At 42.6% G+C, this 27,454-nt stretch overlaps 1 long non-coding RNA gene across 2 annotated transcripts in view; it reads left to right on the forward strand.

Annotated features, from left to right (window-relative positions):
- Positions 1-27,454, forward strand: part of LOC147341387 (uncharacterized) — a 55,598-nt gene that overhangs the window by 12,460 nt on the left and 15,684 nt on the right. The window contains exons 3-4 of one of the 2 annotated variants that reach the window (XR_015159621.1): positions 2,712-2,942; positions 3,971-4,152. This is a non-coding gene — a long non-coding RNA (uncharacterized LOC147341387). Of the gene's footprint in view, positions 1-2,711; positions 2,943-3,970; positions 4,514-27,454 lie in introns of those variants that run through there. The other variant, XR_015159620.1, reaches the window with a different exon arrangement.

Below are 27,454 nucleotides of genomic sequence, written 5' to 3' on the forward strand. Positions count from 1 at the left end.
AGTTTTTACAATAAAATATTGGAAGGAGAACATGATTGGATGAGGGAAGAATGTAGACAACTAAAATAATGGCTAATATTTACTGAGTGGTTACTATGTACCGGTCCTTGTATTGCATGCAATACGTCTGTATTATCTCTGTCTTACAGATGAAGAAAATCAGGCCCATAAAGGTTAGATAACTTGCCCAAGGTGACACAGCTTGCAAGTAGGTGATATAGGCTGTGAATCCTGCCTGATTATAGTGGCCAGACTCTATATGGAATTAGTAAGTGGGAGAAAAAAAATCTACTTCTGCTTTATTGACTATGCCAAAGCCTTTGAATGTGTGGATCACAACAAACTGGAAAATTCTTAAAGAGATGGGAATACCAGACCACCTGACCTGCCTCATGAGAAATCTGTATGCAGGTCAGGAAGCAACAGTTAGAACTGGACATGGAACAACAGACTGGTTCCAAATAGGAAAAGGAGTACGTCAAGGCTGTATTTTCTCACCCTGCTTATTTAACTTATATGCAGAGTATATCATGAGAAATGCTGGACTGGAAGAAACACAAGCTGGAATCAAGATTGCCGGGAGAAATATCAATAACCTCAGATATGCAGATGACACCACCCTTATGGGAGAAAGTGAAGAGGAACTAAAAAGCCTCTTGATGAAAGTGAAAGTGGAGAGTGAAAAAGTTGGCTTAAAACTCAACATTCAGAAAACTAACATCATGGCATCTGGCCCCATCACTTCATGGGAAATAGATGGGGAAACAATGGAAACAGTGAGCAACTTCATTTTTCTGGACTCCAAAATCACTGCAGATGGTGACTGTAGCCGTGAAATTATAAGACGCTTGCTCCTTGGAAGAAAAGTTATGACCAACATAGACAGCATGTTAAAAAGCAGAGACATTACTTTGCCAACAAAGGTCCATCTAGTCAAAGCTATGGACTCCATATGGATATGAGAGTTGGACTATAAGAAAATGATGTGAGAGTTTGGATGTGAGAGTTGGACTATAAGGAAAGCTGAGCACCGAAGAATTGATGCTTTTGAACTGTAGTGTTGGAGAAGACTCTTGAGAGTCCCTTGGACAGCAAGGAGATCCAACCAGTCCATCCTAAAGGAGAGATCAATCCTGAGTATTCATTGGAAAGACTGATGCTGAAGCTGAAACTCCAATACTTTGGCCACCTGATGTGAAGAACTGACTCGTTTGAAAAGACCCTGATGCTGGGAAAGATTTAAGGTGGGAGGAGAAGGGGATGACAGAGGATGAGATGGTTGGATGCCATCACCGAATCAATGAACATGAGTTTGAGTAAGTTCTGGGAGTTGGTGATGAACAGGGAAGCCTGGCATGCTGCAGTCCATGGGGTCACAGAGTTGGGCACGACTAAGTGACTGAACTGAACTGAACTGAAGTGGGAGAATCTTGCTGATAGTTTCTCTAATTAGAATGTGACTGCATCTGGAGTATCCTAACTCCAAAGTCCACACACTTTATCCCTACTTCTTGAATTTTTTTTGGAGTGGCTCCCGAAATCCTGGCAAGCACAGCTGAAATACAGAGGAACAGCAGGTAGTGGCAATAGGTAAAAGGTTGTGGGAAATGATGCGGGGCTGGTGGACGTGATGGAGAAAGACAACAAGATCACTTTTGTACAAGTGAGTTTAGGAGGTTTTTGGGACATCCAGGGAGAGATGGGGAGAGCGGGACTAGAGCAGAGGACACAGATCTGGCTCTGCCCATCCATTAAAGCCTTAGCAATGAGGAGAGCAGAGAGTGCTGAGGACAGTCATTTAAAGAGCTGATGAAAAAAGAGCATGCAGCCAAGCTGAGGGCCGAAGAAAAAGCAGAGCAAAGTGGTGTCATAGAGATCAACATTTGCTGTGTATCCCAATTTCACACCATTTTCACTTAAGAACATCTGGTCTTGTGTTGGATAATACCCAAACAGCTTTATGTAGCCTGTCTTCTATAGGAACATACGAGAAAATATCCTCATGACTTATATTCACCATATTTTTTTTAACAAGACAAAGGAAAAGCAAGTTCACTTCAGGAACCATAACATTGTTTCATGGTAAAGTGCAGGTTCTTTCATATTCCAGTAATTCCTCTTTTTCTCCAAGAATTTTTCCAGCCATAGATTACTTTGACTATAAGCCAGAACACTTTGAATGCTTTAGAAGAAACAAAGTATCAAATGGCATCTGTTTTACAGTGACTTCTGTTCTTTTGTTGCTTTGAGTAATTTATGTAGAATTGTGCTTAAAGGACAATCCTATTTAGACACTATGTTGGAGGTCTGGGATGGTTTTTCAATTGACTTGTTGGAAGCAATTATAATTACTATCTATAATATTGGTTTTTAAAGTGTATCAAATTTGATTTTAGTACGGTCATTTGACAAAAGCTTAAGCATCTCTAATTTGCTTAAATTGCTTTGGCTACCAAACCGGGGATATTACTAGCGCTATTTCTAGGAGCTGCTCAAAAGCATCAACTTGGGAAACACTGTTACAGCCATTGCTTCTAATTTATTTCAAGCATACTCCATGGTTTCTGCATTGAATAATTTGAAAACAGCCATAGTTTAACTTAATGCATAAGTATGCTATTTTAATTTTGACAGGGCTCTTAAATTTTAGGTTGGAGACTGACTGTATTGAAAACAATTGGAAATAAGTATACCTGTTTTGGGCTTCCCAGGTGGCGCTAGTGGTAAAGAACCCGTCTGCCAGTGCAAGAGATGTAAGAGACACGGGTTTGATCCCTGGGTCTGGAAGATCCCCTGGAAGAGAGCATGGCAATCCAGTCTGGTATTCTTGCCTAGAGAATCCCATGGACAGAGGAGACTGGCATGCTACAGTCCATGAGGCTGCAAAAAGTTGGACACAACTGAAGCGACTTAGCACAGCACAGCAGCATACTTGTTTAAGGGTAAAAGCATATCATCAGTAATTTTTCTAAAGACGAAAACTTCATAATTTCCCCAGGGTTTTAGGTCCTGATTTGTGTTATACCATGGTTGATTCAGACAAAATTTAAGTTAGAGATTTATCTTCTTTAATATTGATAATTGGAAGCAGTATTTGAATAAACAGCAATTCTTTCTTGAATATGAAAAATATCTTAAATCAGAAACCAAGAACATTGTTTTTGCTTTGTCAGGTTGAGCAACTTTCACCTCCTTTCTTCCTGGCCCAACAGTGTGATCTTCCCCACATTTCAGGCTGTAACTGAAACATGGTTTAAACTTTTACTTGTGGGTACATTATTAACAATGAGCACTTCTTTAAAAAAGTTTGACTACTTTGGTGGTGGTGGGGTGTGTGTGTGTGTGTGTGTGTTTAGCACTGTGTTCTTAAAGTGTGGTCAAGTGAGGTTCTACCAAGTGACCTTCAGGGGACTGGCCTATTGTATAATAATCTCCATCTTAGCTCTAAGTATAGATTCTGTAAGATAGTGAGTGTCAGCCGCAAATCATCACATCATTCTTGACAAAACCAACATCACTCTGTCAATTAGTGTGTGTATGTCTTGTGATGGGATGACCAGTCAGTAGGGGTTTTAGCTCTGCTGAATTGATTTTTTAATCATCACCCTAGGCAAGGACTAGTCTAAGCAAGAAAATAATGGCAAAGCCACTATTGAATTCTGGTCTGAGCTTGCTAGTAAATTTGCTATGTGCCCTTGGGCATCAAAATTAAACTCTGCTAGTCCTTCACCTGTAAGGTGAGAACCACAGCCTCCTTTCCCTATTAAAGGTTTGTTTCACCCTACAGAGAAATCAAGGAGCCAGATCCTTGGGTAGTACAAGGATCCAGTAGTGGGTATCTCCCGTAACTTTTTGTTGAAGGTTAAGTCAGTGATAGGGAAGTCTGGCTGGAGACAGTTTGGAAAATTACAGGACATTAATTCATTGCTTGGACAGCTGATTATTTATTTATTTATTTTTGGCTGCACAGCATACAAGATCTAGTTCTCTGGCCAAGGATGGAAGCCACAGTCCTCTGCATTAGAAGCATGGAGTCTCAACCACCGGACCACCAAGGAAGTCTCAGACAGCTGGTTATTTTAGAGGAAGGATTATCCAGACTTCATGATGGGGAAACCCTAAATTGAAAGCGTCTAGATTCAATCCTAAAGTGTAAGTGCATATTATTTTTGCTAATTTCCGGATGTCTTGGTTTGTCCACTGAAATCCTGACTGTTGAACTAGATAGGTAAATACCTGCCAAAGCAGATTGTGTGATCTTAAGCAATTTTCAGGATGGAAAATATCAATTGCTCAAGCTAGAAGGGAAAAGGAATGAACATTCATAGGGTGCTTACTATGTGCTGGTTGTTTTATACATATTATCTCACTGGATCATCACAAGAATCCTGGGAAGTAGGAGTTACACCCATTGAGATTCAGAGCAGTTACCTGTTGTATTTTTTTAGCTTACTGTAATTTTGGCCAAGGTCACAAATCTATTAAAATAATAAAAAATTAAATACTGCCTTTTTTTTTTTGCTTTTCAATTTTTATTTATTTAATTTTTGATATTTTATTTTATTGAAGCATAGTTAACCTACAATGTTGTGTTAGTTTCTGGTGTATAGCAAAGTGATTCAGTTATACATATATATGTATTATTTTTCATGATCTTTTACATTATGGTTTGTTACAGGTTATTGAATATAATTCCCTGTGCTATATAGTAGGGCCTTGTTGCTTACCTATTCTACATGTACTAGTTTGCATCTACCGATCCTAAACTCCCAGTCCATCCCTCCTCCAACCCCTCTTGGCAGCTACAAGTCTGTTCTCTATGTTTGTGAATCTGTTTCTATTTCATAGATAAGTTCATTTTAGATTCCGCATATAAGTGATATCATATGGTATTTGTCTTTCTCTATCAACTTACTTCACTTTGTATGATAGTCGCTAGGTCCATGCGTGTAGTTGCAAATGGCATTATTCCACTCCTTTTTGTGGTTGAGTAGTAGTCTCCTGTCTGTCTATACCGTATCTTTAACCATTCAGCTGTTGATGGACACTTAGGTTGTTTCTTGTCTGGGCTATTGTAAATAGTGTTGCCACGAACACAGGGGTGCACATATCTTTTCAAATTATAGTTTTGTCTGGATTTATGCCCAGGAGTGGGATTGCTGGATCATGTGGCAACTCTATTTTTAGTTTCTTTTTTCTTTTTGGCCATGCCTCATGGCTTGTGAGATCTTAGTCCCTCAACTAGGGATTGAATCCACTCCCTTGGCAGTGAAAGCTCAAAGTTCTTACCATGGACCCCCAGGGAATTCTTTATTTTTAGTTTTTTAAGGAATCTCCAAACTGTTTTCCATAGTGGCTGCACCAGTTCACATTCCTACCAACAGTGTAGGAGGCTTCCCTTTTCTCCACACTCTCTCCAGAGTTTGTTTGTGGACTTTCTAATAATGGCTATTCTGACTGGTGTGAGCTGGTACCTCATTGTAGTTTTGATTTGCATTAAATGCCACTTGAGAGAAACTTTACTTGATATTCTGTGAAAAGTAAACTTGCCTCTACCCCCATCTCCACACACTATTTCTATCACAGTGTTTACCGTGTGACGCTTATCCAAATTTATAGTATTTGCTTATTTGCTCATTCCTTGCCTATTTTCCCAACTAGAAGGTAAACTTTGTAAGGGCTGGGACTACCCAATATCAGTCTTGTTCATCTCTCTGTCTCCAGTGCCTGACTTGGTGACTGACACAGAGTGGACACTCCATAAACATTGCTTTAGTGAATGAATGAATGAAAAATCTTGTCTTACACAGAACTCTTTTTTTCTTTCTACAACATAGCACTGACTCATATGTTTAGAAATGGAAAAGTTGAGACTCACAGCTGTTGAATAACTTGTCCAGGAGATCTGATATAGGTCAGACCATGAAAGCTGATTGTGGTCCAAAGACCTAGGATTATATTAATCACAGTATCAACTCACACTGGCCTGAAGTTGCATGTTTGGTTTGCTCTAGAACCATCAAACGGAGAAGGCAATGTCACCCCACTCCAGTACGCTTGCCTGGCAAATCCTATGGACAGAGGAGCCTGGTAGGCTGCAGTCCATGGGGTCGCTAAGAGTCGGACACGACTGAGCGACTTCACTTTCATGTTTCTCTTTCATGCATTGGAGAAGGAAATGGCAACCCACTCCAGTGTTCTTGCCTGGAGAATCCCAGGGACGGGGGAGCCTGGTGGGCTGCCGTCTATGGGGTAGCACAGAGTTGGACACGACTGAGGCGACTTAGCAGCAGTAGCAGCAGAACCATCAAATACTCAGTACAAAGGGTGTGGGATCAAGGACATAAGTGAGGGAGTGGATACAGTTTCCAATGACCCTGTTTCTTGCACAGGTCTGGTGGTCAAGGCAGTCCTCCAAGGGTGAGAAAGGGAAGAGCCCTGGAGCCAGGCTTGCAACCTTCTGTAACACTGTGCTGGGAGTAGCCGCATCCTTCCTCAAGGGGCTTCCCACTACAGCAGGCAATTCTTGGCTGCATTATTGGTGCCATGCTGAAGCCTTCTCTGTCCTACTGGGTTTTGGGGCTCCCCAAATGTGACAGCTGGTTAGTGGCAGAGCAAATTCAGCTCTCTTGGCTGAAAGCCAGACTCATGTCACAGTGCATACTGATATAGTTTGCTATTACTGCCCAACATAGTAGGAGATGATGTGATCATTATCTGGTAAATATCCACATAGGAGAAGAAGGGAAGAGTGGGTTTAGGGGCTGCAAGAGTAAAGTCAGAATCATGAGGTTATGGTCCAGAAATGACCCAGAGTGGAACAAAGTGTGTGACCTTGGGGAATTTACTTAACCTCTGTGACCCAGTATCCTTATCTATACAAGGAGAATATGGGACGGTTTTTAACACCCTGAGTTTCAGTTCATTTTTCCATTAAGTGGAGATAATGAGGGCTAATGTGAGGTTTTCATGAATAATAAGACATAAAAATTTAGCAAATTCTTGCTCCATAGCAAGCACCCAATAAATGTTAGTTGTTACTATGAATACTAAAAAATGAAAAGGAGTGATTGATGAAAATTAAATGAGTTAATATCTGTAAAGCACTTAGAATAGTGTCTGACACATAGTAAACTATATATTTGAACCTGTTAAATAAGACAAATAAAAATGAAATAGGATACCAAAAAAGAGAGTTTTGGGTAAAGTGGTTTAATCTATTTTGATACCTTTTATCATTTTGGGTCCTTAAATGTCAACTGGGATTTTTCCCTCAATGGCAATATATCTCTGATTTTTATCATTTTCTTTGTAGGTTTCCAAAATCAACTTTATAGGAACATACTTTATAGTCAGCTTTGTTAAAAACAAAGCAATTTCTCCTGACTCTCACACCAGAAAGATTCAAAGAGGCCCAGGGAGCCCAGGGGTTAAATGTCAGAAAATCTTTCAAGAGAACAAGGAAAAGCTAGAATTATATGTTTCAACAGGTGTTTTATGATAGAAACTCATTAAACTATATGAACATGTGAAAATAATACCCTGCACTTGTAGGACACTTTTCACTATTTCCTTCAACGTGCCTTCATGTCTAGTATTTCAATTGTCCTTGTAAGGTCTGCATGTGGTAGGGAGAGCAGGTATTCTCATTTGACATAAGAAGAAACTGAATCCAGAAACTCAACCAACGTTTATTGAGTCCTTACAATGTGTGAGGCATTTGTGATACAAAGATGGATAAAACATAGTTGTTCTTGTTCAGCTGCTCAGTCATGTCTGACTCTTTGCAACCCCATGAACTGCAGCACGCCAGGCTTCCCTGTCCTTCACCATCTCCCAGAGTTTGCTCAAACTCATGTCTTTTGAGTCAGTGATGCCATCTAACCATCTCATCCTCTGTCATCCCCTTCTCCTCCCGCCTTCAATCTTTCCCAGCATCAGGGTCTTTTCCTATGAGTTAGTTCTTCACATCAGGTGGCCAAAGTATTGGAGTTTCAGCTTCAGCATCAGTTATTCCAATGAATATTCAGGACTGATTTCCTTTAGGATGGACTGGTCGAATCTCCTTGCAGTCCAAGGGACTCTCAAGAGTCTTTTCCAACATCACAGTTCAGAAGCATCAATTCTTTGGCGCTCAGCCTTCTTTATGGTCCAACTCTCACATGCATACATGACTACTGGAAAAACATAGTACCTGCCTTTAATTAAACCAACTCTTGAAATAGAGTATGTTAAAATGCTATCATGGGGTATAGGAGGGGTGTGGTGATCAACTGGTATGTGTGTGTGTTTGTGTGTGTACATGCGTGTGCACACGTGCATCTAAGGAGGAGAGAATCAGAGCAGGCTGCACAGAGGTGCTCCTTGAGTTGGGTTATAACACTGGTGTGCTGGTAAATACTTTACAATTGGCTCTCTAGGGAAAACCAAGTCTTGACTTGTGGCATTTGCTGATTTCTGTGCTGTAAATACTTCCACCCACTTTAAGCTATCAGTGTGAAGTCCATGAATGCAGAGCTGGGAAGAGATGTACTGTGGCACATATTTATAGGCTATTTCCACCACATAGATGCAATGGATGGAGATAGCATCACAAACACAGATAACAATAAAGTGTGGAAAAATAATTAGGAAGTGATGAGTTTTGAGTATTTATTACCTTTACTTTTAATATAGTTTACTTAATTGGAAATTTATTTAATTAAACTTTGAGTAATGGCTGTGTTTAAAAACCAGTTCACAAAATTACTGTTTAACAATCAGCTCTCTTGAGCCTGTGATCTGGTTCCAGCACACCACTGGCAAAGCATAAGTTGCTAGGTAAAAGCAGGGAAGGGACATTTCAAGTAGGGAGACACGTTTGTCAAGGTAGCAAGCATATGAAGCAGCATGGTGCTTTTACCAAACTGGTGACTCTTCTTAGAAGTTGATTTTATGTGATGCTAATGAATTTTAAGCTTCAGGGTTCCTCACTTGCAGGGCCTGCCCCCCATCCCGCCCCAGAGTCTCCTACCTAATTTTGTATTCTTTTTCTTAAAGAGACCTCATTAGTGGTATACACTTCAGATGCTGAATCACTGAATCCCTGAGTGCCCTGTTTAAGAAAGAACAGAGCCAGAGATGAGGTTGTTGAGGATAATATAGAATCTTTTACGTCACATAAAAAGTGGCCTTAATCTTTTAGGCACTAAGGGAAGTTATCTGCTCTGACTTGTGCTCTGTTAGCACATCTCTGGCTGTATGTGGACAATGGGTGGAGGAGTCCAAACAAGAATGCTGTCCAGGTGGTTTGGACTAGAGAGGTGGTGGTGGAGATAGAGGGAGGTGGATGGATTCAAAGGTATTATGAGGTAAAATCAGCAGGACTTAGTAATGGAGGAGATTATATTACATGGGGAGAGGTCTTGAGGAAGAAGAGATGAGCATAACTCTCAGGTTTCTGGTTTAGGTAACATGGTGAATAGTGGTTCCACTGAGCAGGACAGAGCCTTGTAAGTACGGCATAGAAAATTCCAAAATTATCAAAGGGCACTCATGAATGGAGGATGGGATTTTCAGTCAGCCAGACTTAGGCTCAAATCCCAGCCCTGACTATTGTAGCAGACTTAGAAACTGGGCAAGTTGTGTAAACAGAGCCTCAGTTATATCATCTTTAAAATTTGAGTGTTCTTATGTAAATTAAGTTTGTAAAGTAAGGCTCAATACATTGGAAGAAGACTAAATATGAGGTGGGTAGGAGAATGAGCTGGACAAATCTGTTGTGCTGGATCTGAAGGGCTTGTGGGATAGCCAAGTAGAGAGGTCCAGTATGGCGACAGAGTCCTGGAGATATGACTATTTTAAAGGGCAGTTGAAGAAAGAAGGTTCAATAAAAGAGACTGTAAATGAGTGACCATGAAGACAGAAAGAGGACGAGGATATAGTGATGTCATGGAAATCACTGCTGAACCTCTTAGCACCACAACCTCACAGTAAATTGGCTTCAACTCTGCCTACTTCCAACCTCTACCCCCACCCTCCCTTTGCACTATCTTTTTTTCCCAAATCCTGATCTTTACCATTGAATCCAGTATCCGTGGTCCATCTATTCAACATCTGTCATGCCATACTACTACCTCCCTTGTCCTTGTCCTGATACAATACTCATTATACAAAATCCCAACTGTGGCCCTAATACAACAGCTCTCCTTTCTCTGCTCCTGCACCTGGCTGGCTGGACACTGCCAGAGAACATGACATGCCCAAGTGGGGATTGATGACTTCATGATCTCAGAGGAGTTCACAATGCTGCTATTTTACTGTCCGTATTCTGATTCTCCAATTTTCTTACAGCACTAGCTTGTGAGAATGTTAGGGAACTGTTAACCAAAACTATCCACCTTGACAAGGCATGATGATAACCACTTGTATGAGTTGTCTCAAAATAGGAGGTCCCAATAAGGAGCATGGTGCTGTTAACACCATGGTGCTGTTAATTTTTGTTAACACCAAAAATTAATTGGGAGAATTTGGGAGGGGCCAAAAAGAGGGAAGAGACTCCGGCCCGTAATATGTCTTCTAAAACTGACTGGAAGTATTCAGGAGGGGTCAAAAGGAGGCAGGAGATGCCAGCCCATAATATTGTCCTGCCAACCTCCCAGAATCCTTTTCACTGGAATCCATCTTGGCTGCGAGATGTACGCACCACCAGGAAGGACCCTGAGTCAGACCAAATATGGGCACAAGCATGATGACTGACCAGAGACAACTGGGAAACTAACCCCATTACAATAAAACCTGAGACTGTGAGGCACGTGGCAGAGCAGTTCTCCTGGGTTCCCTTACCCTGCTGCTCCCCATCCAGGTGCCCCTTCTCAATAAAGTCTCTTGCTTTGTCAACACACGTGTCTCCTCAGACAATTCATTTCTGAATGTTAGACAAGAGCCCACTCTCAGGCCCTGGAAGGGGTGCCCCTTTCTGCAACAAAAACAGCTGAATTCTCCTGTAACCTCTAAGAAGGGCACTGAAGTTATCTGAGAAAAAGAGGAAGCTGGCAGATTGGAAGAAGGCTGCCAGTCACGACTGTATGCATTCAGGGCATGATCGTTAGGCTGGGAAAAATATGAGCCTGGGCTTATCTCAGTGGAGCAATGTGGAGGAGGGACATTAGCCCAGATCCAATGGAATAATGCTGATTTACCTTGAAGCCATTGAAGTTTCAGCTTCAGGGCCCCTCATTTGCACAGACAAATTCCAAGGCCTGTACTTAATATTTATTCACAATTCTTTTAAAAAAACTCTCCAGGGATTTCACTGGCTGTCCAGTGGTTAAGACTCACTCCATGCTTCCAATGCAGGCGGCATGGGTTTGATCCCTGGTCAGGTAACTAAGATCCTGCATGCCACACAGCATGGCCAAAAAAGGAAAAAAGCCTCTCCAAATTGTGTAAATAGGGTCCCATCAACCTGAATCCACCTCTGATCTAAGTGTTTCCAGGGTGAATAGCTGCTTCTTACAGTAGCCGCTGGGCTTCCTTGGTGGCTCAGATGGTAAAGAATCTGCTTGCAATGCAAGGGATCTGGGTTCGATCCTTGGATGGGGAAGATCTTCTGGAGAAGAAGGGAATAGCAACCCAAATGCTGTACTCTTGCCTGGAAAATTCTATGGACAAAGGAGCCTGATGGGCTACAGTCCATTGGGTCACAAAGAGTCAGACATGACTGAGTGACTAACACTTTCAATTTTTCAATGCAGCCTCTGGGCTGTTCAAGCCTGCTAGAACTGAGATGCCAGCCCAGGAAGGAGGATGAAGGAAAAATCCTCAACTGATGAAGTTTTATTTATTTAAGTGATATTTTTAGGCAAAATATGTAAATTGTAGATCATCTTCAATTCAATAGGCATTGCCTGTCCCTTCTCTGGCGGATCTTCCCAACCCAAGAATTGAACTGGGGTCTCCTGCATTGCAGGCTGAGCTACCAGGGAATCCCCAAAGAATATATAAGTCTCCTTCTCACCATCCCATTCTTTCTCAAGGCATATCCACTTGTTACTAGTTTCTTGTGTATTCTTTTTAGAGATAGATGCATACATACAAATAAGCATGTATATTCTTTGATTTGGCTTCTCCTTTTCCACATACATTTATAGCATGCTATACCCAGTGTTCTTCAACATGTTTTTTCACTTTGCAATATGTTTTAGAGTTCATTCCACGTCAATCCAAAGAGAGCTACCTAATTCTTTTTAGTAGTTGTAGGCTGTTCCATTGTGGAAATGAACCATAATTTGTTTTATGAATCCCTTATGCTGGAGATTTTGTTTGTTTTCAATGTTTTGCTATTGTTATCACAAACAATATAGACAGAACTGAAATCTGATTATAACTTGAGATAGAGACTGAACTCATTGAAATAATAATCAAGTCACTTTTTTTTTGGCTATGCTGTGCAACTTGCTGGATCTTAGTTCCCAGGGAACTAAGGAATAGAACCTGTGCCCCCTGCAGTGGAAGTGCGGCATCTTAACCACTGGACCACCAGGGAGTTCTCTAAAGTCACTTGTGCAAACTGAGCACAAACTTAAAACTTGTACTCTTTATAATACTGACCTTTAAGTATTACAATTATTAGGTTAGATATATTTATAAAGCACTTAGTATCTAGAATGTGCTCAGCCAATGTTAGTTCTTGTCCCCTTCCTTAGGGCTCAAAGAATGAGAAGTGTCTGTTCCTAACCAGAGCCCATCCCTCCTTCTGTATCCCAGGTCTCCATCCCTTCCATGCCCTCATTAACCTTATCTGTCAACTGGGTCTGCTATCTCCCTTTCTACTGACTCCTTTCTCTAGCTATAAGCATTATCTTCTCTCCCCCATCCTAAAGAAAACCACCCTTTGTATTTCTTAGGATTAGATCCTGCTGTGAGTAACAGAAAAACCCAACCTAACAATGGCTTAAACAAAATTGAAGTTTCTTTCTCATGTGAAGGGTGTGAGGAGGGCAATCCAAGGTTGATGTGGTGATTGTATAGTTATCCGGAACTCGAGTTTCTTCCAGCTTTCTGCTCTGCCATTCCCAGAGTGTGGCTCTCTTCCTCAGGGACCAAGAGGAGGTGCCAACCATTGTATCAATATTCCAAGCAGTAAGAAGGAGGAAGGGGTAGGAAGAAGCAAGGGGCACACATCAATGACCTTTTCAGGGAAATATGCAAAATTCTACCACACATTTCTGCTTATATCCCACTGGCCACGTAGAGTTTCAAGAGAGTCAGGAAATATAGACTTTATTCCAATTTAGATGATCATGTGCCCAGTGGAAGCCAGTCTTTTAGAGGGGACAATGAATATTGGTTAGGGAACTAGCAATCTCTGTAACATCTTCCCTCAGCCCTCCTTTCTTCCTTCCCGCCGCCCATTTTTTCATGGCCCATACTCATCTTCTCCATGTACTCCCCCTTCAGTTGTTTTTTAGCTTTTTGGAAACAAGTTTGCTCTTGAATGTGCTTTTCCAAGGTCACTATTTGTTTACCAGCTCAGTTCAGTTCAGTTCAGTCGCTCAGCCATGTCTGACTCTTTGCAACCCCATGGACTGCAGCATGCCAGGCTTCCCTGTCCATCATGAACTCCTGGAGCTTGCTCAAACTCATGTTCATCAAGTCGGTGATGCCATCCAACCATCTCATCCTCTGTCATCCCTTTCTCCTCCTGCCTTCAATCTTTCCCAGCATCAGGGTCTTTTCCAATGAGTCAGTTCTTTGCATCAGGTGGCCAAAGTATTGGAGTTTCAGTTTCAACATCAGTCCTTCCAATGAATATTCAGGACTGATTTCCTTTAGGATGGTCTGGTTGGATCTCATTGCAGTCCAAGGGACTCTCAAGAGTCTTCTCCAACACCACAGTTCAAAAGTATCAATTCTTGGGTGCTCAGCAGTCTTTATGGTTCAACTCTCACATCCATATGTGACTCCTGGAAAAACCATAGCTTTGACTAGATGGACCTTTGTCGGCAAAGTAACGTCTCTGCTTTTTAATATGCTGTCTAGGTTGGTCACAGCTTTTCTTATTTGTTCATAAGTTTATGTATTAATAACTTATTCAATAGACATTTATTGATGCCTAGTACACATCATGGAGAAGGCAATGGCAACCCACTCCAGTACTCTTGCCTGGAAACTCCCGTGGATGGAGGAGCCTGGTAGGCTGCAGTCCATGGGGCAGACACGACTGAGCGACTTCACTTTCACTTTTCACTTTCATGCATTGGAGAAGGAAATGGCAACCCACTCCAGCGTTCTTGCCTGGAGAATCCCAGGGATGGGGGAGCCTGGTGGGCTGCCATCTATGGGATCGCATAGAGTCGGACACGACTGAAGTGACTTAGCAGCAGCAGCAGCAGTACACATCAGGTACTGGGCTAAATATCGGTGATATAGAGATAAATAGATCAAAGTTGTCTTTGCCTTACAGGACTCTCATGGTTTCATGAAAGGAACAGGAAATAAACAGAATGATTAAAATACTGACTAGTATGTGACATGATAAGGAAGGCATGAGAACATCTGGAAGCACAAAGGCAGCTAGGATGGTGAAAGTAAAGAAAATATTAGAAAATGACACTTAAACTTGCTATCTAAAGATAAGCAGTAGTAAGTAGATGAAGAAGTCAAGGGCTTCTTGGAAGAGAGTGTCACGGGCAAGGACATATAGCATTCTTAGAATTGCAGGTAGGCTAAAATGGTTAGAGTGAGGCTTCACAGGAGGCAGTGAGGAAAGGAGATCAGCTGGAGATAGATTACAAAGGCCTTGATGTATATGTAATGCCTCCAAGCTCAGGGGCTTTGTACACATGTTTATGGAGCCCTGTCTTTAACTTTCTCCTAGGTGTAAGGTGCAATGTGGAAAGCTGATGAGCAGAAAGACCTGATTAGATTTCTGTTTGGATAGATGACTGTAGCTACTTGATGGAGGGTGGAGAGTAGGACAAGATTAGAAGAAATGAGATCAACTAGGAGTCTACAATTCTAGCCCAAGTGAGAGACAATGCTCACTTGGACTGAGAGAGAGAAAATTTGATGAGTTTGAAAGATATTTAGAGGGGAGAAGGGTAGGATTCAGTGACTAGGTTGCTGCATGAGTACAGGAAGAGTCAAGAATGATTTTTGGCTTGGGCATGTAGGTTGATGATGGTGCCAGTACTGAGTAGGGGGAGGCTAAGAGGAAGAGTTTGGGTTGGGAGGATAATTAAGAATTCCAATTTGGTCATGTTAAAAGTTTGAGATGCCTAAGAGACCAATAAGCAGGTAAGTTAAGTAGCTAGTCACTTATGGAAGACTAGAACTAGCAATGTCTAAAATACATGGCCAGAGATATAATTTTGGGCAACATTGGGATCTGGAAACTGCATTCCTCAGTCATTCACAAGATCTCCTTAGAAGAATGCAGATTAAAAAAAGAAGAGAGCATAAGACCAAATCGTTTGGATCTTCAATATCTAATTGTTTGATAGGAGAAGATGAACCTGAGAGGGATCAGCCAGAGAAAAATAATGAGACTATAGTTTCATGGAGGCCAAGAGAAAGAGCTCAAATGAAGAGACTGCTAAAAGAAGAAGGAAAGAGTTTCCAGTGTTGAATGTGTGGAAGATGATAACTAAAAGCATATCTGGTAGACTTGAAGTGATGTAGATCATTTGTGACCCTAATGAGAGATGGTTTGATAGAGTTATGGGGAAGGAGGGTTGATTAGTTGAGTGGAGAAGTGAGTAGAGGGTGAAAAATGGAGACTTTTGGTATAGATAACACTTTAAATAAATTTGGCTTATGATTGGGAAGATAGGAAGGAAATGGAAGGATTCAGTGGAAAGGAAGCCATTGCATCTATTTAGAAGGAAAAGATAGTTGAGAGTGTAAGTTTCCTGAGAAAGCAGGAGGGGTGAGGTCAGTGGTTCTCAGTTGTGGTCCCTTGACCACTATCACTTGGAGCTGCTTAGAAAAGCAGATTCTTATGCCTCATTTCAGACTACCTGAATCAGAAACTTGGGGTACAGCTGTATTTTAACAAGTTGTGGTTTAGAGTTCTGTATTTTAACAAGCCTTCCAGGGAATTCTGATGTGCACTCAAGTTTGAGGTTCACTGTACCATAGATAAAAGGGAGAATATCTCCTTCACTGTTACAGGAGAGAATGAGAATCAGAAAAAATACAGATGTGGACAGATGCATCAGTTTGGTTTGGGGAAGTTCATTCATTCAACAAATATATAACATGTTCCAGGCACTAAGGATACAGACCAACAAATTCCTGACTTCATGCAATTTACTTTCTAGTAGCAGGAGACATTGGAGAAGGCAATGGCACCCCATTCCAGTACTCTTGCCTGGAAAATCCCATGGACAGAGGAGCCTGGTGGGCTGCAGTCCATGGGGTCGCTAAGAGTCGGACACGACTGAGTGACTTCACTTTCACTTTTCACTTTCATGCATTGGAGAAGGAAATGGCAACCCACTCCAGTGTTCTTGCCTGAAGAATCCCAGAGACAGGGGAGCCTGGTGGTCTGCCGTCTATGGGGTTGCACAGAGTCGGACACAACTGAAGCGACTTAGCAGCAGCAGCAGCAGCAGGAGACATGGGCTTCCCAGGTGGCACTAGTGGTAAAGAACCTGCTTGCCAGTGCAGGAGATGTGAAAGATGCGGGTTTGATCCCTGGGTCGGGAAGATTCCCTGGAGGAGGGCATGGAAACCCACTCCAGTATTCTTGCCTGGGATCCCATCAACAGAGAAGCCAGGTGGGCTACAGTCCATGGGGTCACAAAGAGACAGACATGACTGAAGCGACTTAGCACACACGCATGCAACTGGAAACACAATAAGCTAATAAAGAAATCTATCATAATAAGGACTTCAGATATTCTGAGTGAGCAGGGAAGTCATTACTAGAATGTAAGTTCCATGAAGGTAGGAATTTTTATCTGTTTTGTTCAGTGCTGTGTCTCATGGCCTTGAAGGGTACATTGATTATGTTTGTTGAATGAAAAAATTACAGAGTTTTGAACTGACATGATTTGGTTTACGTTTTTTAAACTCTCACTATATTGAGAATTGACATTTGAGATCAACAGTGGGAGCAATGACACCAGTTAGAGGCAGCTGAAATATACCAAGCAAGAGTTGATCATGGGGGTTAGTACACAGTGCTAGTGGTGGAAATGGTAAGAAGTAGTCAGTTTCTGAATATATTTAGAGTGGAGGCAGCAGGATTTTCTGACATACTAGATGTAGGATTGGAGAAAAAGGAGAGTCAGTGATAACTGGACAGGTTTAGGCCTGATAAGCTTGAAGGTTGGAGTTGCCATTGGCTAGGAGAGGCAGGCCTATCGGACACGTGTGGTGGAGCGGGGGCAGTGCAAGAATGAACACTAGGAGCAGAGGTAGGTTAACTGTAAAGCTAGCGAAGCTTAGGTCTCTCATTTGCTCTGGCTCTAGCAATATGTTAAGAAGTATTTTTAAGTTCTTCTTCCTAAGGAAGGAACTCTACATTGTATCAGTTTCAGGAACCAAACATTTGTATTTACCCAGATCAGAAGTTACATTTTGGAAACATTAAGGTTGAGATGTCTATTAGACATCTATTATGAAGCTGTATACAGTCAACAAAAACAAGACCAGGAGCTGACTGTGGCTCAGATCATGAACTCCTTATTACCAATTCAGACTTAAATTGAAGAAAGTAGGGAAAACCACTAGACCAATCAGGTATGACCTAAATCAAATCCCTTATGATTATACAGTGGAAGTGAGAAATAGATTTAAGGGCCTAGATCTGATAGAGAGAGTGCCTGATGAACTATGGAATGAGGATAGTGACATTGTACAGGAGACAGGGATCAAGACCATCCCCATGGAAAAGAAATGCAAAAAAGCAAAATGGCTGTCTGAGGAAGCCTTACAAATAGCTGTGAAAAGAAGAGAAGCGAAAAGCAAAGGAGCAAAGGAAAGATATAAGCATCTGAATGCAGAGTTCCAAAGAATAGCAAGAAGAGATAAGAAAGCCTTCTTCGGCGATCAATGCAAAGAAATAGAGGAAAACAACAGAATGGGAAAGACTAGAGATCTCTTCAAGAAAATTAGAGCTACCAAGGGAACATTTCATGCAAAGATGGGCTCTATAAAGCACAGAAATGGTATGGACCTAACAGAAGCAGAAGATATTAAGAAGAGGTGGCAAGAATCCACAGAAGAACTCTACAAAAAAGATCTTCACGACCCAGATAATCACGATGGTGTGATCACTGACCTAGAGCCAGACATCCTGGAATGTGAAGTCAAGTGGGCCTTAGAAAGCATCACTATGAACAAAGCTAGTGGAGGTGATGGAATTCCAGTTGAGCTATTCCAAATCCTGAAAGATGATGCTGTGAAAGTGCTGCACTCAATATGCCAGCAAATTTGGAAAACTCAGCAGTGGCCACAGGACTGAAAAAGGTCAGTTTTCATTCCAATCCCAAAGAAAGGCAATGCCAAAGAATGCTCAAACTACTGCACAATTACACTCATCTCACATGCTAGTAAAATAATGCTCAAAATTCTTCAAGCCAGGCTTCAGCAATATGTGAACCGTGAACTTCCTGATGTTCAAGCTGGTTTTAGAAAAGGCAGAGGAACCAGAGATCAAATTGCCAACATCTGCTGGATCATGGAAAAAGCAAGAGAGTTCCAGAAAAACATCTATTTCTGCTGTATTGACTATGCCAAAGCCTTTGACTGTGTGGATCACAATAAACTGTGGCAAATTCTGAAAGAGATGGGAATACCAGACCACCTGACCTGCCTCTTGAGCAATCTGTATGCAGGTCAGGAAGCAACAGTTAGAACTGGACATGGAAAAAAAAAAAAAAAAGAACTGGACATGGAACAACAGACTGGTTCCAAATAGGAAAAGGAGTATGTCAAGGCTGTATATTGTCACCCTGCTTATTTAACTTATATGCAGAGTACATCATGAGAAATGCTGGGCTGGAAGAAGCACAAGCTGGAATCAAGATTGCCGGGAGAAATATCAATAACCTCAGATATGCAGATGACACCACCCTTATGGCAGAAAGTGAAGAGGAACTCAAAAGCCTCTTGATGAAAGTGAAAGTGGAGAGTGAAAAAGTTGGCTTAAAGCTCAACATTCAGAAAACGAAGATCATGGCATCCGGTCCCATCACTTCATGGGAAATAGATGGGGAAACAGTGGAAATAGTGTCAGACTTTATTTTTTTGGGCTCCAAAATCACTGCAGATGGTGTCTGCAGCCATGAAATTAAAAGACGCTTACTCCTTGGAAGGAAAGTTATGTCCAACCTAGATAGCATATTGAAAAGCAGAGACATCACTTTGCCAACAAAGGTCCATCTGGTCAAGGCTATGGTTTTTCCTGTGGTCATGTATGGATGTGAGAGTTGGACTGTGAAGATGGCTGAGCACCGAAGAATTGATGCTTTTGAACTGTGGTGTTGGAAAAGACTCTTGAGAGTCCCTTGGACTGCAAGGAGATCTAACCAGTCCATTCTGAAGGAGATCAGCCCTGGGATTTCTTTGGAAGGAATGATGCTAAAGCTGAAACTCCAGTACTTTGGCCACCTCATGCGAAGAGTTGACTCATTGGAAAAGACTCTGATTCTGGGAGGGATTGGGGGCAGGAGAAGGGGATGACAGAGGATGAGATGGCTGGATGGCATCACGGACTCAATGGACATGAGTCTGAGTGAACTCCAGGAGTTGGTGATGGACAGGGAGGCCTGGCGTGCTGTGACTCATGGGGTCGCACAGAGTCGGACACGACTGAGCAACTGAACTGAACTGAACTGATGGACTGAATTGTGTTCCTCCCAAATCATATGTTAAAACCCTAATCCCCAATGTGGAAGTATGTGAATATAGGGCCTTTAGGGAGGTAATGAAGGCTAAATGAAGTCAAAAGAAGGGAGCCCAAATTCGACAGGATTGGTATCCTTATAAAAAGAGAAAGACGCACCAGAGAATTCTCTTTCTCTCCATGAGCACACAGAAGAAAAACTTGGGCTTTCCTGGTGATCTAGTGGTTAATAATCTACCTCCTAATGCAGGGGACATGGGTTCGATCTCTGGTCCTGGAAGATTCCATGTGCCAAGGAGCAATGAAGCCTGTGCGCCACAACTACTGAGCCTGAGTTCTAGAGCCTGGGAGCCACAACTATTGAAGCCTGGGAGCCTAGAGACCATGCTCTGCAACAAGAGAAGCCACTGCCAGGAGAAGCTCATGCACTGCGACTAGAGAGTAACCCCACTTGCCGCAACTAGAGAAAGCTGGTGTGTAGCAACAAAGACCCAGAGCTGCCAAAAATAAATAAATCTTTTTTTTTTTTTAAGAAAAACTATGTGAGGTCACAGCAAGAAGGTGGCCATATACAAACCATGAAGAAGTCTCACCAGACACCGAACATGACAGCAACTTGCTCTTGGACTTTCGGCCTCCAGAACTGTGAAAAAGTAAATGTCTGTCGTTTAAGGCATCCAATCCGTGGGGATATGTAGCGGGCAGCAGAATATGGGTCTGGAATTCAGGAGAGAGATCTAGACTAAAGATATAAACTTGGTGTCATCAATGTATAGACAGTAGTTAGTCATGAAATGATGCATTCATCAAGGGAGTAAAGTAGATAACAACAGAAGAGGTCCAAGGACAGAACTGTGGGCTCTCAAATATTAAAAGTTGACTTGATGATGAGAAACCAGCAATGGAGGGTGAAGAAAAGCTGCCACTAAGGGAAAAGGGGAAACAAGGGATTGTAGCATCTAGAAACCAAGGAATGAAAGTGTATCGAGGAGAGGGAATGACTTTATCAAATGCTGCCAGAAAGGGCCAAAAAGGGGAGGACCGCACATCCTGACAGAGTCATCAACTCTGTGTGATGCTTTTGGCTCTGATAGCTTCAGTTTACTCTGTGAAGTAGGTCAACCCTTGAGAGGCAGCGGTGGAACGGGGAGTGCTGTGGAGATAGCAAGTGGGGAGATTTAAGAATGAGGACATCTTCGGGGAAAATGAAAGCACAAGCTGACCTGAGAGAATGAGTAGGATTGTTGGGCAATGCGGAGTGCCTTTTTGAGACATCTGAAAGGCCACTGGCTTCACAGTTGCTGGAGGGGAAAAGACTGTTAAGGGTTAATAAAGTTTTTTTCCACCTATTTAAAAATGAGAACAGCAGATCCTTGTTTAGGGCCTCAAAGACAGTTTCAAGATAAGAAAGAGCAGGATGCTGACAGTCTAGGAGAGGCCACTTGGACCTCAGGGGGTGTCACGTAGCAATGTACAGCTGTAAGAAATCACACAGCTAGAGCTCGCCGAACCAGCTTTTATCCCCACACAAAGAGCTGCCCCTGGAGCTCTTTGACACTGGGCTGCCCCAGGTGACGTTTGTTGTCCTGACGTTGCTTCCCATTTCCTGGCTGGCCTCAAGGAGCATGTATACATGTGTCTAGTATACGGCAAGGGGAATCGGGAATGAGACCCAGATGGCTGTGCTCTGACAGGCTCACAGACGCATTCCCTGCCTTGCTGAGGAGAGCGCTAGCACGAATATTTTATCCTTTGGAAGCACCGTTCTAGAGAGAACTGAGGCTCTGCGACGTTAAGTAACTTGCTATTAGACACACCAGCAGGAAGCAGTAGAGCCAGAATCCAGCCCCAGGAAGACTGACCAACACAGTATAAAACAGAGTGGGTGTTTGCCATGTTGGTGCCAGGCCATGCACTAAGCACTTCATGTGGATTATCTCATTTCATCCTCACTACAACCTATTAAGGTTGACACCATTATTAATCTCATTTTACTAATGAGGTCAAGTAACTTAAGCCAGATCACATAGCTAAGAAGTGATAGAGGGCACTTTTGAACTCAGGAGAGGGGTTAGGATCAGGAGAGCTAGTCCCAGTGTAGATAGATGTGAAAAGAAATGGATGTTTCTTGTGAGCATGTGAGTTTTCTCTTAAAGGGCCCTTAGCCCCAGCAGTAATAAGGGCTCTGTAGTCCACAGTGGAGGACCAGGCTGGAGACCTGAGAGCAGAGAGAAATTTGCACTGGGCAGGGGTGTGGGGAGAGAAATCAGTGGGAGGTGAGAAAGTGGAGACAATGAGCCCAGACCACTCTCTGAAGAAGCTTGACTGTGAAAGGAAAGAGAGATGTGATTTAGAGCCAAGAGAGAAAGAAATTCTTTTAAGATGGGGGAGATCTGAGCATGTGTATGACCTGCGGCAATGGGGCGGGAAAGGGGGACGATACAAGTGAGAAAAGGGGTGGACTGAGCGAGTATCTGACTCACGGGAGGGACCAGCCTGGGCAAAGAGGAGGGGCCCCTCCTCAAAGACTAGATGCAAGTTAGTGCAGGTGGGTGTCAGTCAAGTTTGTAGATTAGGACGGTACAGCTCCCCATCTTCCCCATACCTCATGTCTTCTATTTTCCCTGTGAGATAAGGTGGTTTGTATAGAGTGAGGGAAATGCAGATGGTGTTGGGTGCCAGAAAACTGGCAATAAATGAGCTGTGTATATGAATGATCTGCAGTGTGCCAGGCCATTTACGTGCATACCCGTCATTCTTCACAACAACCTGCAGGATAGATATGATCACCGCCAGCTTGTCTATGAGGAAGCAGAGATACTCAGAGGCGTAGGAGCTTGGGAAGAGCTGAAGGATGACAAGGAGAGATAGCTGATGCAGGACAGGTGAAAACCAAAGGAAAGCTCTGAGGCCTGAGCTGGACTGGGCTCTCCTAACTGTGGGCTGGCACCTGTTTCTCCCGCTGTGCCCCTTGCTTCAGCTGTGGTCATCCTCCTGGAAGGGGGGGGGATGCAGACAGATGATCAGACTGAGGCAGAGTTGGGGGCCAGGCTGACAGACAGAGGCCAAGGAGCTCAGGTGCTGATGAGAATGCAGTTCAAGTGGTCACATGAGGCCTCCAGGGCAGGGGAAGGATGTGAAGTCGGGAGAGGGTGGATAGGCTGGGAAAAGAGGGGTGGCTCATGGTTCTGAAAGTCTGCTGGAAGTTAAAAGAATAGTCTCAGTGGGAAGGCGAAAAAGTGGAAAGAACAGAAAGTCGTGGTCCAGTCTGAGAATGAGATTTTGGAGTTGAACATGTCAGAAGAGGAGAGATGGCAAAGCCAAAGTTATGTACGTGGGCATGTGTGTGAGGTTGTGAGTGATACCCTGGAGGAACCCTGAGCCTGGTGTTTGGAGGGGGTGCCCACTTAGATACTGGAATCACTTTGGATGATGGCAACCTCATCTGTTCTTGTTCTCACGGTTGGAGAGAATGAGCCACCTGCATTGGGGAAGAGGACCAGGAAGGTTAGTGATCAGGAAAAGCATGCAAACCAGGCTTTCCTCATATCCACGGTCACCACGGTGGCTTTTAAATTTTTTAATCAATTTGGCCATGCTTCGTGGCTTGTGGGATCTCAGTTCCCTGATCAAGGATTGAACTCTGGCCATGGCAGGAAGAGCACCGAATCCTAACCACCAAGCCATCAGGGAACTCCCCGCATGGTGGTTTTTTAACTGACAATGTTGAAATAGTACTTTACCATCTAGAAAGTGTGTCTCAATGGAAATATTCTACTGCATGAATTTTAGGCCATCTCTTAACATATTTTCACACCCAGATAGCTTGGAAACAGATTATGTTGGTTTGCATAGAGTTACAAATGCATTTCACATCATTTTAAAAAGCTATTTTAACAATACTTCCTGGTATCTGAGACATAAAGCCCATTCATCTTTTGTTCCTTCCTCTCCTGTCCCTCACCTGCATAAACAAACAAGCAGACACACTCCTAGTATCACATCCTCCTTTTTAGATCACATGCCTCGTGGTGCCTGTTGCCCCAATGAGCTGAAGGACCAGATTTAAGGCTTCTGGCCTAATACTTTTTTCCTACCACATGAGGGCAGACTTTTTAACAAAAAAAAAAAAAGAGGGAACAACTGTTTACCTTATACTATATAGAACTGAAACAGTGCTGGGGATGTATCGTACAACGTGATGACTATAGCCAACAATGCTGTTTTGCATATTTGAACATTGCTAAGAGGGTAGACCTGAAAAGTTCTCACCATGAGAAAAAAGAATTGTAACTATGTGAGTTGATGGATGTTAATTTTTTTTTTTTACCATGGTGACCATGTCCCAATAACCACCTGTATCATATTATTACGTTGTACACCTTCAACTTAGACAGTGTTGTATATCAATTCTATTTCAATAAAACTGGAGGAAAAAGGAAGAAGAAAGAAAATAATGAGAAATTATATTAAATCCAGATCTTCTGTGGTTTCTAGGCCTTGACAAATCTAGTGATTTCCTCAAGCCTGCAACACTTCCTGCGCACACTCCATCAGGGATGAACTGGCTCCTTTCTTCCCTGCCTTGCTTCTTTTATTCTTTCCTCTGTCATTCCCTTACTCCCATAAATATCTATTGAACATTTACTCTTAGTAGGATTGACAAAATACAGGATGCCCTGTTTTGAACTGCAGATAAATGACAAAAATTTCGTAGTATAAGGATGTCCCATGTGTATACTTGGGGAGTCAAACTATAAAATATTTGTTGTTCAGGAAATACAAATTTAACTGGGTAGCTTGTGTTTTTGTTTGTTTTTGGCCACAACTCGCAGCTTGTGAGATCTTAGTCTCCCCACCAGGAAATGAACCCATGCCCTTGGCACTGAAAGTGAGGAATTCTAACCACTGACCTGTCAGAGAATTCCCAACCTGTGTTTTTGTTACATCTGGTGACCCTAACTCTGGGCCAAGAGCAATGCTGGAAGCTGCAGGGTGGGGCTAGGTCTAGAGGTCGGGGCTCCTGGTGGAGGCACGCCTAAGACAGTGAGCAGTGCAATGTGAAAGCCAGGGGTCCATCCAGGAGGGTGACCTTAGTAACCTCACCTTCAATGCTACCTCTTACCTCTTCACCTTGCAAAGCCCAACTTGAGGATCTCTTCCCTGGGACAGCTGTCACCTCAATGCCTTGTATCCACACCACTATGATTTACATTTCTGTCTCATCCACCAGACTATCGGGGAACTAGACGTCAGAGATTTCTGTTGTTGTTCACCTCTGTTTCCCAGTGGTGAACGCAGTGCCTGGCACAGAACAGGCATGGAGTGTTGTGGGAGCACAGACAAGGGGCATCTTATTCAGATGGGGGTCATCTAAGCTGAGACTGAATGGTGAGTAGGACTTAACCAGGCAAAGTCACGGTGTGTGTGTGACTGGGGTGGGTATGTGGATTGCAAACCGTATTGGAGGTAGGAAAAAGCATTATGTGCAAAGATCTAGAGGGGAGACAGTAAGTGTGGCTAGCTTTGGGGAGTGCTACATCTCCTAAGATTTCAGTGCAAACTCTGAAACTCCCATCTTTACCAAAGCCTTCTACATTTGATCTGACTGCATCTAGGCCTTTAAGTTCCTTCTATGCTTTGAGGCTCCCTCCGCCTCACCTTCCCCTGCCCCCCATCGCCCATCACCATTCCACTCTTTGTTATGCTCACTTCCCAACTGAGCTTATGGTCAGTCACACCAGAACTGAACTCTGAGGGCCTCTGGCCAATCCCAGGCTATGGGGAAACCACACACCTCCAACTCTCAAGTAAAAGTCAGGCACTGGCTAATTTTCTTATGATTTCCTGCTAATCTTGGCCAAGCCTTGACTGTATGATGTATGGCAAGAACCTGAGGTGTAGAGTCATACAAACATGGGTTTGAATCCTGACTCCTCTTACCATCACTATGGCCTTGGACAAGGTCCTCATCATTGAAAGTTTGTTTCCTCTTCTGTAAAATAGGAATACCAATACTATCTACCATCGAGAGTTGTTGAGAAAATTCAAAATAATATAGGCAGGGACTTCCCCCCTCATCCAGTGATTAAGACTCTGCACTTCCACTGCAGAGGGAATGGGTTCAATCCCTGGTTGGGGAACTAAGATTCCACATGCCATGTGGCACGGTAATAATAGTAATAATAATAGGCAAAGAACAATAAACTCAAAATGGATCAGGTACCTAAGTAAGACCTAAAACAATAAAACTCTTAGAAGACATGAGACAAAAACTTCACAACATTGGATTTGGTAATGATTTCTTAGATATGACATCAAAGGCATGGGTAACAATAGGAAAAAATAGACAAATTGGGCTTCAATGAAAAATTTAAAATTAGTGCATCAAAAGATACTATCCACAGAATAATGGATACAATCCACATAATGGGAGAAAATATTTGAAAATCATATATCTTATATTTAGAATATAAAGAGAACTTCAAAGACTCAACAATAAAGAAAACAAGCAACCCAATTCAAAAATGGGCAAAGAATCTGAATAGACATTTTTCCAAAGAAAAATATAAATGGAAATAAACATAAAAGATGCTCAACATCACTAATCATTAGGGAAATGCACATCAAAACTACAATGAGATACTACTTCTCACCCATTAGGATGACTGCTATCAAAAAACCACAAAACAAATCCAGAAAATAACAGGTTTTGGTGAAAATGTGAAGAAATTGGGACCCTTGGGTACTGTTGGTAGAAATGTAAAATGGTACAGCTGCTGTAGAATACAGTATGGCAGCTCCTCAAAAAAAATTAAAAATAGAATTACCATATGATCCAGCAATGCCACTTTTGGGTATATACCCAAAATAATTGAAAGCAGTGTCTCAAAGAGTTATTTGTGCTCCCATGCTCACAGCAACATTATTCACAATAGCTACATCATGGAGGCAAACCAAGCGTCCATCAGTGGATGAATGGACAAACAAAGTGTGGTTGTAAAGAGGAAAACCTAGCAGCCTCTCCTTTACTCTCACACTTCTACTAGTTCACAGTACTTCTGACACCTGGTGTGGTGGGAGGGCGGTTTTCCCACTAAGCACTTCTCTGATACCTCAGTTGGGTATCTTATAATTTCACTCAATTCTGACACTCTCTATCTGGAGATAGAGTCAGACCCCACAGGTTAAGCACTCAGTCCCAAGAAACTGCCCCCACCCCCACTTCAGATGCCAGTTGCCAGGTAACCCAATCCCTGGGTTACCCACAACTTCTCTCCAACATGGCTACAGACTGAAGGATCCCATGAACCCCTCCTGAAGTTGTATTAATTTGCTTTAACACTCAGAGAATTCAGGGAAACAATTATGTTTACCAGTTTATTAAGGGATATGATAAAAGGCACAGAACAGCCAGATGAAGAGATACCCATAGGGCAAAATCTGGGAGGGTCACAAGTACAGGAGCGTCTGTCTCTGCAGAATTTGAGTCCATCACCCTCCTGGTACATGGATGTGTTCACCAACCTGGAAGCTCCCTTTACCACCTACTATTGGGATTTTGGGGCTTCCTAGGTGGTGCTAGTGGTAACGAGCCTGTTTCCCAATGCAGGAGAT

Source organism: Bos grunniens, chromosome X, assembly GCF_055505025.1.
Source record: "Bos grunniens cultivar Pamir isolate PY7600 chromosome X, Bosgru_T2T1.0, whole genome shotgun sequence".
In the NCBI taxonomy this organism is placed as follows: Eukaryota; Metazoa; Chordata; class Mammalia; order Artiodactyla; family Bovidae; genus Bos; species Bos grunniens.